Raw genomic sequence first — 14,879 nt, forward strand, 5'->3', positions numbered from 1 at the left:
AGAGCATGAGAAGGCTATGGAGGAGAGGACTCTTATTTTCTTCAATATAGTTGATACTTGGATGCTTGTTTTCGATTTGTCTTTGAACCCTAGCACTCTTCTATTGTTTATTATCATGCTTTCATTAGAACCCATGGTGACGATGAGTTCGATTATGAACTAATCGTTATTGTGGGGTTCTAACAGATTTACTTATGGATTTCTTTAGTTAATTTGTTTCAATATCTTGGTGTGTGGTGATTGATTGATATCCTAGTATTGGTGGTGCTTATTCATCTTATGTGTGTAGCTAACATATAAGATAACGTGTTAATCTCTATTGAAGCGACAGTGAATATAGAGGTTTAGAACTTGCCATGCTAGCATAGGTTCATGTATTTATTATGCATGATTCGTGGGTAATTTTAACCATCTTACTTGCCATATGTAATCACGATAGATAACTTGTGCATTAAACCTTTATGTTGTCAAATTCTATAGACATATAGGGTCTCAACATAATTGGTGTATATTCAACTTCTATCTCTTTTGTGGATGCTTGGTAGTAGGGTATTCGTACAACTAAAGTTGGCGTTTACTAGTTTCGTGTTATCTGATTAGTGTCATCACCATTACATGCTAAGGTTAAAAACAAAAAGGCTATTGAATGAGGTATTTAATGAAGTTAGAATCCCATGTTTGTCTCATATAATATACAACCCTCTTTACTCTCTTAGTTATAATTTTTAGTTTAATTCTTAGTTATAAACAACCCCAATTTGTTATTTGTCTTAGCATTGAGCGATAACCATACATTGTTGCATAGGTACATAAATTGAACTTAACCTAAACCAGTCTCTGTGGGAACAAATCTGATTTATATCTTATACTACTTGCGAACGCGTATACTTGCGTGTAATTTTAGCGCGTGTTTTCGCCCAAACAAGTTTTTGGCGCCGCTGTCGGGGACTAGGTGTTGTTAATTTTTAGTTTATGTGCTTGTCATCAGTGGTAGTTAAAGTTCACTGACTCGGATTTTTTTTACTTTCACGGTTTATTTGTTTGTGTTTCAGGTACTCATTACAATGTGAGATCCAGCAGCACGAACGAAAGCCTTGATGGATTTTTCTCAACCCAAGATAAATGACATTCAATCTAGCATTGTCAGGCCAACTATCACAGCTAATACCTTTGAGATCAAGCCTGGCATAATTCAATGGTCGCATAATTCAATCCAGTTTGGGGGTTCTCCAACTAGAGATCCCAATATGCACATTAGGGATTTCATTGAGATCTGCGACACCTTCAAGTTCAAAGGTGTTTCTGAAGATGCTGTGAAGTTAAGACTATTCCCATTCTCTTCGACGGACAAGGCTAGGAGCTGGTTACACTCTCTACCAGCTGGTTCGATTACTACTTGGGAAGATCTTGCTAAAAAGTTTCTCACAAAAATTCCACCCTATGGCAAAGACAGCTGCAATCAGGAATGCTCTTACTCAATTTGCGCAGCAATCAGGAGAATCTTTATGTGAAGCTTGGGAGCGCTACAAGGAGATACTTAGGAAGTGTCCTCATCATGGAATACCTGATTTGATGATCATCAATTGCTTCTATAACGGTTTGGGAGCACAGTCAAGACCCATGCTCGATGCAGCATCAGGTGGAACATTATGAGCAAAGAGCTATGAGGAAGCTTATGATCTAATTGAACTGATAGATACTAATGAATATCAGTATCCAACTCAGAGATTGCCACAGAGCAAGGTAGCTGGAATTCTTGAAGTAGACACAGTTACGGCTATCACTGCTCAACTAAAGGCATTGTCTATGAAGATCGATTCGCTGGCTCACTATGGAGTTCATCAGAGGACGAGTATTTGTGAGCTTTGTGCAGGTTCGCATGCGATGGAGCAATGCGCTATATCTAGTGAATCGGCTCAGTTTGTGAGCAACTTTCAGAGATTGCAGCAACCAGTTCAAGATACTTATCATCCTGACAGATGGAATCATCCTAACTTAAGTTGGAGCAACAATCAGAATGCGATGCAACAACCGTTCCAGCGGTTGGGAAACGAGCAATTCAATCTTCCTGGTTTTCATCAACAATTTGCACCAAGACAACAACTCCAACTTCAACAACAAACTCATGATGCAGGTCAATCTTCGAATGAAAAATATAAATTAGAGGAGTTGAGGCTTATGTGCAAAAACCAGGCTCTTATATGCCAAAGCCGGGCTGTTTCTATCAAGACTCTGGAGAACCAGATAGGACAAATTGCTAACGCCTTATTGAATCGACCACCAGGAACGCTTTCTAGTGATACAGAAGTTCCAGGCAAGAGGGAAGCAGAAGAGCAAGTTAAGGCAATTACATTGAGGTCTGGGAAGGTTGCAAGCCCTGAAAAATCTCAAGTTCCATAATCTGAAGTTTTAGCTGGCAATCTTGTTGAGAATCTCAGTTTTGGCAGTCCTGGTAAAGCCAGTATCCCTTTTGATAGCTGAGTAGACTCTAATCAAGGTAGAATAGCCCTCACTTAGAATTCTTTGAAGAGGCCAAGTCCTTTTCATACTTCCTTTATACTTGAACACTAGCCTTTCTGGTAGTTGTCCATAAGCATTTATTCCCCTTACTTACTCCAGCTCATCCATGAAGATTTCAATATCTGTATATTCTTTTATGTCACAAATGTGAACATAATCATCCGTTGAGGCTTGTGGCTTAGTCTTAGGTTTATGTTTCTGAGTGAATTTACTTGAGGTTAGAGGAGGTGTTGATTTGGATTTTCTTTTCAGTTTCTTTGGTGGTGGAGAAGTAGTTAAGAAGGTAGGCAATTTTATGGTGTTCCAATCAATAGGTTCCTCTTTAGGGATGATTGGTTCATCATGGATATTTATACTGGGATCAACAACAAAAGGTTCAGAAATGGAAGGTATTATCTTCTTCACTCTTGTCTTCAATCTTCTTCTTTTCTTCAATTTGACTTGACTTTAGCTGTTTTTCAAGCTTTGCTTGTGCTCTTTTGTCAGCCTTCAGCTTTTTAGCTTCTTCCTTTAGCCTCATGGTCTCTTCCCTCTTGGCTATTAAGAATTTGGGATGTCCTTGCATCACACAAATACTCTTTCCCTCTCTATAGATGATAGCCATATTCATTCTTTCTACTACATCCTTGGTCTCTTTGTGCTTTATGATGTTACCACCCAAAACTTTGTCTTCATCAGGCTTTGGAAGAGGAAAATCCACTTCTTTTAGTTGAGCAAAGCTTAGAGGGTTCTTTGTAGAGTCCTTGTTGAATCTAGTGGTTGGCTTGAGTACCTTGGGGTTCAGGTTCCTTAAATAAGTTTCTCCAACCTTATTCCTCCTTACTGGCTTGTGCTCCATAATGATTGGCTCAACTTTTGTGCTATGTTTCACAGATAAGGATTTTGTAGTTGTAGAGCCAAACACTTGTTGCATCCTTTCATCAATTCTTCTCCTTTGCTCTTTCACCTTCATCTCAGCTGCTGCTAGCTGGATTAGATCAATTCCATCAAGCTTTCCTTTGATTTGAAGTGTTGGAGAAGTAGTGATGGCAGAAACTAGCACTTTGGATATTTGAATGTGTGTAGATGGCTCCCCTTCCCTTTCCCTTTTATTCTCCCCCCTTTTTGTTATAATCAAGGAGATGGGTCAAACCCTGTGCTTTAGCCAGTTGCACTAGAAGACTAGTCTGAGACTGTTGATTGTGAAGAATGGTGACCATAGAGTTTTCAATAACTTGAGCTCTTTCCTCCAATTTGGCCATCTTCTTTTCAGCAGCCGATTCTCTTCTCAGTCTCAGTAACAGTTCCTGCATGGTACCAAAGGGCATGATTGAATCCAGCTTCTCAGTATTGTAAGACTTTAAGTCAGCTATATCCTTCTTGAGTTCATCCACACTTAGATTCTGTCTTAATTGTTGTAGCTTCATGAGATGTAGAGAATCTAAGTGGGCTTGGAGAATGGCCTTGGTACCAGCATTGGAAGTTTCCTGAATTGCCTTTTGGATAGCCATAACTTGTTTGACTAAGGATACATTGAAATGCCCTGGTGTAGACTCCTTTGTCAATGCCCATTCAGGTAACTCTGGAATAGAACTTGGGCCTTCATCTCCCCCTAAGTTCATGCTTCCATCAAAAGAATCAGAGTCATCATCATTAGAATTTACTCCAAATTCTTCAGATGGTTCACCAGCTGTAGAAGGCATCATATTGACAGCAGCTTTATCCCTTTGTAGAGATTCTGAAGTATGTACTAGGTTTAAAGTCTTTTTTGCCTCCTCATTGTCCTGAGTAGCCAACAGTTGATAGGCTGACACGGGATGAGTAAAAGTGTCAGCATCCAAGGAAATGTTATCAATTTCAGCTCTGTAATGTTGCTAAAATTGTCTTTCCTTGTCAGCATCATCCACAATCATTGACTCACTAGCAATGGCTGGATCTACCCTTATACCTCATGTACCTGCCTTGCTCTCAATTTCTCTCTTTTCTTGCATTAGGGGCTCCCCCTGGCTCACACTCTTCACACCCTCACCTTCACCTACTAAGGTGGTACTCTTCTCACTTTTTTTTGCCATGCTGGAAGAAATAGCATGCATATTGAGACTCTCAAGCTCTTCTTTTTCCTGGGAGCAACCCAGCCTCTCACTCAAGTTTTCACTCCCTTCCCTCAACCTTAGAAGTGATTGTACAGTAACCATGTCTTTTACACTTGGAGTTAATTCAGTTGTTTGTGTGGAGACTATCAACGGATAAGGAATATCCGTTGAGGTTGAAACTAATGGTATCAACGGATAACTGCTGTTAAGTTTATCCGTTGAAGAACAACCATTTGTCAACAGATGAGGGATATCCGTTGAAGAAGGAAAGGAAGTAGAAATTGAAAGTGACATAACTGTTGAATCTGTGTGGATTGATTTTAATTTAGGTGACACAGATTATTCAACTAAGTCTAAAAGAATTGGCTGATGATCCAACAAATCATCTAAAAGATGATGATCACCAGTATTTGAGTGGGGCTCCTCCCTGAGTTGTAAAGAGGGAGAATCAGGAATTGATGTGAATATCATGTCCACATCCAGAGATGGTGATGGAGAATTTGGTGGTTGGTGTGTGTCAATTTTGAGAGAATGGGGCTGTGACTCCACATTTGTTGGAGTCACATCAAGCTGAATTTGAGAAGGCATAGATACAGGTGGTTGTATCTGTGCAGTGTGTGCACCCTGTGTTGAAACTAGCGTTTTGACCTTCTTTCTTCTTGTGAAGGCTTTTACAGGTGAGTGTGTGGCTTCAGTATCCCTCTCTCTTTTGTTCTGCGTCCCTGGTTGGGGACTATTTTCAATAGCTGCACCCTTTTGGGAGGATGCAACTAGGTATGAGTTTGAATCCTTTTCAATCACCACAGTCTTTTGAAAAACTGTGGCTTGGCTAGCTTGGGTACCACTCACCTCTCCTACCTTATTCTGGTGGTTTTCTTGATATTCACCCCTCCCCTCACCACTAACACCTTGTTCACTCCCCTCAGGGTTTATGGTTTGTTACAACTGTTGTCTTTTGAGAGACAACAGAGGTGGCTTTCTTTGACTTGGATTTTGAAACTTTAGGTTTGGTGGCCTTGGTAGGAATCTATTGGGGCATTAACACAGATTCCATGGCCACACTTGAAGGAAAAGAAATGATGGGGTTGGAAGTAGCAGGAGTTGAATAAGTATTTATCTCACTTACCTGAGGTGCATCCATGATTGGTAAGTATACCAATGCCACCTGACTGTTGAGGTTAATTCTTAAAAGGTCTGCAAGGACCCTCTTCTCTTGTGCCCAGCATTTGAGTTTATTACTCTCATTATTTATGACCAAACCTTCAGCAACATGGTTAGCCAATAACATAAAGAATCTAGCATAGTAGATGTTATGAGTTTATTAGCCTTGTTACCTAACCTAGTACCCAATTCTAGCATAACATAGTTGCTAAAATTATAGTACCTGTCAGAAAACAGCTTATAGAGCATGTTAACAAGAGCTGAAGTTATTGCATCAAAATTACTAATTTTCCCAGAGAAAACCTTGATAAAGGCATCACTGAGAAAACTCCATTCTTTCCTAAGGCCTTTTCTCTTAATACTGCCTAAACTACTAGAACCAAGGGAATAGCCTATGGAATCTAACATGCTAGATACATCATTATCAGTGTGTGGTGTCATGGCATTATTTTCAGGTAATTTAAAATAGGACTGTATATCATAACAGTTAATACAGTAATCCTTACCTTTGAGAGAGAAGGAGATGGTCATATCAGTGGGGTTGAACTCAGCAGTTGTCCAAATCTCCTCAACTACCTCACAGTAAATCATTGGGGCTTCCAGTATTGCATAGCTCAGTTTGCAGTTTTTGATGAAATCCATCATCTTGTGATAATCTGAGTGGACTTCATTCTTTTCCACCAAAGCTACGAAATTGTTTTTCTCATAGACAAACCCAGATTGGGATATTATCTTTACTACTGGTGCCATTGTTGTGGGTAGAAGTTGCAGAGAAAAGTTGAGAGTTTTGGGAGAGAAAGAGAGTAAAAGCTTTTGAAAATTGCAAGAAAGCGTAAAGTTAAAATAAGAATTCAAAGGGGCTTTTATACTTTCTCAAATTAAAACATAAAAAGAATGATTAAACAATATTTTTTTGGGAAACACAGCCGTTTGAGAATAAAAAAAACTGTATGTATTCTATAAAATGCCTTTAATACAAATACATACAACTGTATATATATATGTATCAACGATTAAGAAAATAGAATCAACGGTTGTGACTCACTCAAAATGACTGATATGACAGTTCAACGGATGAGGTAAACGGTCATCCGTTGAAGACTAACACAGTTTTATCTGTTGAAGGATAAAATTACCAGAAATGTATTTGTCTTTCAACGGATAATGGACATCCGTTAATAGAACAACTTTGACTTTCAACGGATAGGGAATATCCATTGATAGAATGAGCTTTACTTAAAGCCAACTATGTTCTTGCAACAAATTCATTTCAGGCTACAAAACAAATTACAATAAGGACATAAATTTAGGAATAATTAAGCATACCTATCTCACTTACCAATCTTGTGAATGTTGATTCATCAAGTGGCTTGGTAAATATGTCTGCAATTTGTTTTTCACTTGGAACAAAATGAAGTTCCACTGTACCATTCATCACATATTCCCTTATGAAGTGGTACTTGATGTCAACGTGCTTGGTTCTTGAATGCTGCACTGGATTTTCAGTAATGGCAATGACACTTGTGTTGTCACAGAATATTGGAATTTTGTCAACATTCAGCCCATAGTCAAATAGTTGATTTCTCATCCATAATATCTGTGCACAGCAACTACCAGCAGCAATGTACTCAGCCTCAGCTATTGAAGTAGAAACATAATTTTGCTTCTTGCTGAACCATGAAACAAGCTTATTCCCTAGAAATTGACAGGTGCAAGTTGTACTTTTCCTGTCTATTTTGCAACCTGCATAATCTGCATCCGAGTAGCCAATTAGATCAAAACAAGACTCTCTAGGGTACCAAATTCCTAGATTTGGAGTCCTTTTGAGATATCTGAAAAGTTTTTTAATAGCAACTAAGTGAGATTCTCTAGGATCAGCTTGAAATCTAGCACAAAGACATGTAGAAAACATTATATCAGGTCTACTGGCAGTTAAATATAGAAGTGAACCAACCATGCCTCTATAGCTTGTAATGTCCACAGACTTTTCAACCTTGTTTAATTCAAGCATAGTGGTAGTGGCCATGGGAGTTTTTGCAGATGAACATTCCATTAAGTCAAACTTCTTTAAAAGATCATAAATATATTTAGTTTGACTAATGAAAATTCCACCACTAACTTGTTTAACTTGTAAACCAAGAAAATAAGTTAGCTCTCACATCATGCTCATTTCATATTTACTTTGCATTAACTTAGCAAACTTTTTACAAATTTTATCATCTGTAGAACCAAATATAATATCATCTACATAAATTTGAACAAGTATTGTAGAGCCATTAACATTTCTAAAGAAAAGAGTTTTGTCAACAGTGCCTCTTGTGAAGTAATTATCTAAGAGAAATTTTGACAAAGTCTCATACCATGCTCTAGGTGCTTGCTTTAGTCCATAGAGTGCTTTCAACAGATAATACACATGGTCTGGATAATTTGGATCTTCAAACCCTGGAGGTTGGCTCACATAGACTTCTTCCTCCAATTCTTCATTCAGAAATGCACTCTTGACATCCATTTGATAGACTTTGAAATTGGCATGGGCTGCATAGGCTAGAAAAATTCTGATGGCTTCAAGTCTTGCAACAGGAGCAAATGTCTCATCTAAATATATTCCCTCTTATTGAGAGTAGCCCTTGGCAACCAATCTAGCTTTATTCCTTATGACAATTCCATTTTCATCCATCTTGTTTCTGAATACCCATTTTGTGTCAATAGAACTCTTGTTCTTTGGCTTGGGTACCAGCTTCCATACTTTGTTCCTCTCAAATTGATTTAGCTCCTCTTGCATTGCTAAAATCCAATCTTGTTCCAATAGAGCTTCTTCCACTTTCTTAGGTTCCTCCTGTGATTGAAAACTATTGTATAGACATTCATCTTGAGTAGCCCTTCTAGTTTGCACCTTAGATGTTGCATCACCAATGATTAGTTCAAAGGGATGATTCTTGGTTCATTTCCTTTGAGGTGGTAGATTAGCTCTAGATGAGGTGGCCTCAGTGTTGTCATGATGTGAGATAGAGTGTTGATTGGTTGAAACTCCCCCTGAGTTATTGGTCCTTTGCAAGGAACTGGGAGTTCTATCAACTGATGATGTAAATTGATTATCCGTTGATGAACTATGATCAATGGATGCTCCATTATGTACTTCAACGGATGATGCGCTTTGTCTTTCAACGGATACTGAGTTATGACTTTCAACTGATGCAGCATTTTGTGCATTATCCAAAGGAAAATTTTGAATCCTTTTTAAAGTGTCTTCTCCATCATTCTCATCTTCACTATCATCACAATATATCTCAATGTTGTCAAATTTGAGTCCTTCATGATGTCCCTCATCTGTTAGTCCATCAATCTTTTTATCATCAAACACAACATGCACAGATTCCATAACAATGTTGGTTCTTAGATTGTAGACCCTATATGATTTTCCAGCAGAATAACCAACAAATATCCCTTTATCAGCCTTTGCATCAAACTTGCCTTTGTGATCAGGTTGGTTCCTTAGAATGTAGCATTTGCAACCAAAGACATGAAGGAAGTTTAAGGTTGGTTTTCTTCTCTTGAACAATTGATAGGGAGTCATGCCTTTTGCCTGATTGATTAGAGAAATATTCTGAGTGTAACATGCACAATTAACAGCCTCAGCCCAAAAATATGTTGGGAGTTTTGACTCTTCAAGCATTGTTCTTGCAGCTTCAATTAGTGATATGTTCTTCCTTTCAACCACACCATTTTGTTGTGGAGTCCTTGGAGCTGAGAACTCATGCATGATCCCATTTTCTTCACAGAACAACCTCATGGTAGAATTCCTGAACTCAGTTCCATTGTCACTCCTGATATTCCTTACTTTGAAATCTGGATGGTTGTTGACTTGCTTGATATGATTGATAATGATTTCACTAGCTTTATCCTTTGATCCAAGAAAATAGGTCCATGAAAACTTTGAGAAATCATCTACAATCATTGAGCAATATATTTTCCTTGAAATTTAAAATCATTGACTGGTCCAAAAAGATCCATGTGTAGCAGTTGTAATGGTTCATCAATTGCTGATTCAAGCTTCTTACTGAATGATGCTTTCTTTTGCTTTCCTTTCTGACAAGCATAACACAGTCCATCCCTTGAGAATTCCACTAGAGGCATTCCTCTAACTAAGTCCTTTTTGACTAGATCATTCATTGTCTTGAAATTCAAACGGGACAACTTCTTGTGCCAGAGCGAACTTTCATCTTGACTTGCTTTGCTGAAAAGACAAGTAATTGATTCTGCATCTGTAAAGTTGAAGTCAGCCAAGTACACATTCCCTTTTTTAAGTCCAGTCAGAACCACTTTGTTGTCCTTCTTACTGGTAACAACACAGGCTTCAGAATTGAAGGAAACAGTATTCCCTCTATCATATAGTTGACTGATGCTCAATAGATTGTGTTTGAGACCATCAACTAATGCAATTTCATCAAAGATGACATTTTCCTTTTAAATCAAGCCATATCCGATAGTGAACTCTTTGCTGTCATCTCCAAAGGTTATGCTAGGGCCAGCTCTCTCCTTGAACTCTGTAAGCAGGGTGAAATCTCCTGTCATGTGCCTTGAACAACCATTGTCCAAGTACCATATATTCCTTCTTTTTCCCTGCACACAACAAAATCAAATCAAGTTGATTTTGGTACCCAAGTTTCCTTGGGTCCAGCCTTGTTAGTCTTTTTCCTAGACTTCACACTTCCTGCACCTTTTGACTTAGGTAACTTTGAGTCAACCTTGGTCTCAGATATAGTTGGTTGAAGTGTAAGGTTAGTCACAGAATCATTTAGCACATTTGGTTGAATTTGATAAGGCATAGATTGTGCAAACATATTATTCCATATTGGCATGTTGTATGGCATTTGAGGCATACTAAATGCAACAAAATAAGGATTATTAACATATGGCATGTTTGCAAAATGTGCATGTGGATTCTGTTGAAACATAACAGGCTTAGCATGCAGTAGTGACATAGATATGTTAGGCATGGAAGGAGTTAAAGGCATGGGAGCATTCTTAACAGATTTGCAGTTAGCAGATAGATGATTAACACTACTACAATGCACATAACTTTTTCTAGGAGCATACTTATCAAGTGTGTAGTTGTGTTTGTTAATCCCTACCTTCCCATTTCTATTAGATTTTCTTTTAGTTTCCTTTTTATCCTCAACCAACTTAAGCCTATTTTTCAACTGATCTAAAGTCATGTGTCCTATATTCACCTTACTGGCATCTTTGGATGTGCTAGCTTCTTCTTTGACAAAGTTCTTGGAAGTTGAACCAAACTTTTTACTGAGATTTTTTAAATTATCCTTTTTAGAGTCATTTGTCTGTTTCAACTGATCAGCCTTCAACGGATGCTCCTTTTCTTCCTTCAACGGATGACTCTCATCATCCGTTGATTCCACATCCGTTGACAGTCCATCAATTAATTCCATTTCCTTTTTGTTTTTCTTCCAGGCATTCTCACAGAGTGATTCAATTCCTTGAAACTTGACAATTTGAGCACTAACATCCCTAGATGTTTTCCAGGCCTTGATTACCTCTTGCTCACGTTCTAGTTGTTTAGAAAGAATTTCTACTTTCTTAGCAGGCTCTTCTAGTTCACTCTCAACAGATAAGCATTTGATTTTAATCTTTTCAAGCTCAATTACCTTACCCTCTAACACAACATTCCTATCACTTAAAAACAGATTATTCTCTTTAATTCTCATGTTCTCTTTAGCCAGTGATTTAAGGGAAACACGTAAATGATATAATTCATTGGACATATCATTTATAGCTTCATTGCATTCATTTTTAGAAAGTTGAGAGAGGTCAGTAGTGATTACCTGGTTGCTTGATGAACTAGTTTCATTTTCATCATAATTAGCCATCAGGGCTAAGTTGACATATTCCATATCATCATCTTCATTGGCTCCATCAACTGCCCAGTCATTTTCCTGAGTCAGAAAAGCCCTTTCCTTTTGTTTGAGCAATTTGAAATATTTCTTTTTGTAATCCACTTGCTCAAATTTCTTCTTTTCAGAAGTTGGCTTTCTGCACTCACTTGCAAAGTGTCCACTTGTGCAACAGTTATAACACTTGAACTTATACTTGTCCACCATGTTCTTATTTGGCTTAGTGGCTCTAGTGTTTTTCTTGAATTTCATCTTTGCAAACCTTCTGGACAGAAAAGCCATATGTTCATCAACATCATCAGAATCATCTTGACTGGAATTATCTTCAACCTCAGCTGCTTGCTCCTTTCCCTTGCTTGATTCTGATTTGCTTGTGCCAATTTTGAGACTTGGCATTGTCTTTTCTTCATTCCTGGCTTCAGTTCTCTCATTTTCAGCTACAAGTGCAACTGATCCACCTTTTCTCTTTCCCTTCTCCAACAGCTCATCTTGCTCCATCTCAAGTTCATAAGTCTTCAAAATTCCATATAATCTTTCAAGTGTGAAGTCCTTATAATTTTGAGAATTCCTTAGTGAAACAGTCATAGGCTTCCATTCCTTCGGTAGAGACCTCAGAAATTTTAAGTTGAAATCATTGACTTGGTACAATCTGCCATACAACTTCAATCCATTCAACAGTTTCTGAAATCTATTGAAGGTATCATTCAATGATTCTCCTTCTTCCGAATGAAAATATTCATATTGTTGAATGAGAAGCTGCATTTTGTTTTCTCTAACTTGTTTAGTACCTTCACAGATAAGTTGTACAGTATCCCAAATTTCCTTAGCAGTTTGGTTGTTCATGACATTATCAAATATATCTTTTTCTAGGCCATTAAACAGAATGTTCATGGCCTTCTTGTCCTTGTAAACCTCTTCAATATCTTCATCAGTCCATTCTGCTTTTGGCTTGGGAATAGACTGTCCAACAGCAACTGTGGCAGTGGCAGCTGTGGCCACTTTGTGAGGGATGTGAGGACCATTCTCAATGCAGTTTATGTAGCTTTCATCTTGAGAGAGGAGATGTAGATGCATCTTCACTTTCCAGTGATGAAAATTATCTCTTTCCAGGATTAGAATCTTCACTCCAATATCCTTCTTACTCATGATGTTAATAGAATAGATATTTGGACTCTTTGTATGTCAAGAGCTTGCTCTGATACCAATTGTTATTCCCAAGGAACTAACAATGAGATTTACAGAAGGGGGGTTGAATGTAAATCTCAAAACTTTTTCAAGTTTTGAGCAGTTTCAAAAGCTAAGTGTATGATGAACAGATGTATGTGAATTGCTTTGAGCAGGTGCGGACAGATGTATATTCAAGACATAAATGTAAAGAACACAAAGGCTTTAAAAACTGTTCTGATGGGTTTGTTGTTCCACCAGAGATGTGTATTTCAGAAAATCTGTGATACAAAGAATTGTTCAGAGCTGCTTCCTAGTACAAACTAGATGATTTTCTCTCTATATTTTTCTAAACAGCTCTAGAAAATTCACTTCTAATTACTAGCTGCAACTTGATTTATATATCACCAAGTTTACAAGTGAAGACAAAGATAAAAAATACAATCTTAAAATAGTTCTTCACATGTTTCTTCTTCATTTCTCTATCCAATGCAATCTAAGATAATCTGTGAATCTTTGAATACTTCCTTGTTTGCACCAGAATGGAAATGCCGCTTTTTCTTGATTCCTCCAAGAGGCTACCACATTCCAATTGTCTCTGTCAACCCATGTGCCTCTGTCAGCTTATGAATTGTCACTATCAACTGCTATGGAACTGAGCATCCGTTGAAGTTTTCATCCGTTGATGGCTTTATCCGTTGATGCTTTAGTGACATCCGTTGATGCTTTAACAGTTGAAGATTTATCCGTTGATGCACTCATCCGTTGATGGATGTTATCCGTTGATGCTTTAGAGACATTTGTTGAAGCTTTGTTTCTCATCCGTTGAAGGCCTTTAATCTATCAGTTGATACTACTTCATTTATACAAAATTACAAGGCATGAAATATTTACAATTAGCCCTCCTATTTGCATATCCACTAGTAGTCAACATGACTTATAATTTCCCACAACTTCTAAGAATTATAACTTAAATACAGAGACTGAAATGTGCTACAATACTAAACTTATTTCTAAGTAAAGCTACTCCATCAACGGATAGCCAAAGTGGTCTAATTCGTTGAGGCTACAAACACTAGATTTCTACTTAAGTGTTTTGTTTAACTTATCATCAAACTAATACATATATTCCTAAGGCTTTTCATAGTATGGGATCCGCTAACCTAACGCTCGCTACATGGGTATTATTGCATAAGTCTTTTGGGACCTCATTCATTGCACGGTCAAATAAGCATCTTTGTTATGTGTTCAGTAATAGCATGAATCTGTGTATAACTCTAGTAGAAAGGAGGTGTTTTGAGTCATTATGTGTTTAACGTCTATTCTGTTTATAAACTTGTTATTGTTTTGATGATAGATAAGTTATGATTATTAATCTAGTTTCAAGAGTATATTTGTTAAGCAATCCACACACGCACATTTCTGGTTTGTGAGTTGGTTTGTGAGATTTGTTCGAACTCTATTTTGAGTCATTGTAATGTCAAAGGCATTAGCTTGTTGGTTGGTTATGGTTATTCTGAGGGGATCGATTGCATTATCATTTAGTTGCATTCATGTAGTTGCATTCATGTATTAGGTTTGTTTTGTAGTTTTGAGTCTGTTTATGCTTGAGGAAAAGCATCGATTCAAGTTTGAGGGTGTGATAAGTGGTTTTTATATCTACTTGGAACACTTTATTACAGGCTTAAGTTGGTGTTTTGGACTCAAGTTGGTATTTTTGATGTGTTTTTGTATTTTTGCTTCTCAGGCAGTAGTTGGAGGATGAATGGAGCTTTTATTGAATATATGCTGAAAAGAGCCAAGAATCTGAAGTCAAGGCCATTCCCAATTTATAGAGGATCTCGAGAGCTTCGCATGGACTATTGGATCGTCCAATTCTGATAAGTGAAACTCAACTTACAAGCAAAAGAAGAAATTGGAGCAAAAATCTAGAAGCACGGCGCGGTCGCGCTGGGAAGCGGGGTGGCCGCGCTGAAAGAACAGAGACACGGTGCGCCCGCGCTGAAATGTGGGGCGGCCGCACCAGAAGGTCGTTTCGCAGAATCCTGATTCT

General features: G+C 37.9%; 1 non-coding gene across 1 annotated transcript; it reads right to left on the reverse strand.

Annotated features, from left to right (window-relative positions):
- Positions 1-1,455: 1,455 nt before the first annotated feature.
- Positions 1,456-1,562, reverse strand: LOC141694512 (small nucleolar RNA R71). The gene has a single exon (XR_012563808.1). It is a non-coding gene; the product is annotated as a small nucleolar RNA R71 (small nucleolar RNA).
- Positions 1,563-14,879: the final 13,317 nt, after the last annotated feature.

Source organism: Apium graveolens, chromosome 10 (genome assembly GCF_009905375.1).
Source record: "Apium graveolens cultivar Ventura chromosome 10, ASM990537v1, whole genome shotgun sequence".
Taxonomy (NCBI): domain Eukaryota; kingdom Viridiplantae; phylum Streptophyta; class Magnoliopsida; order Apiales; family Apiaceae; genus Apium; species Apium graveolens.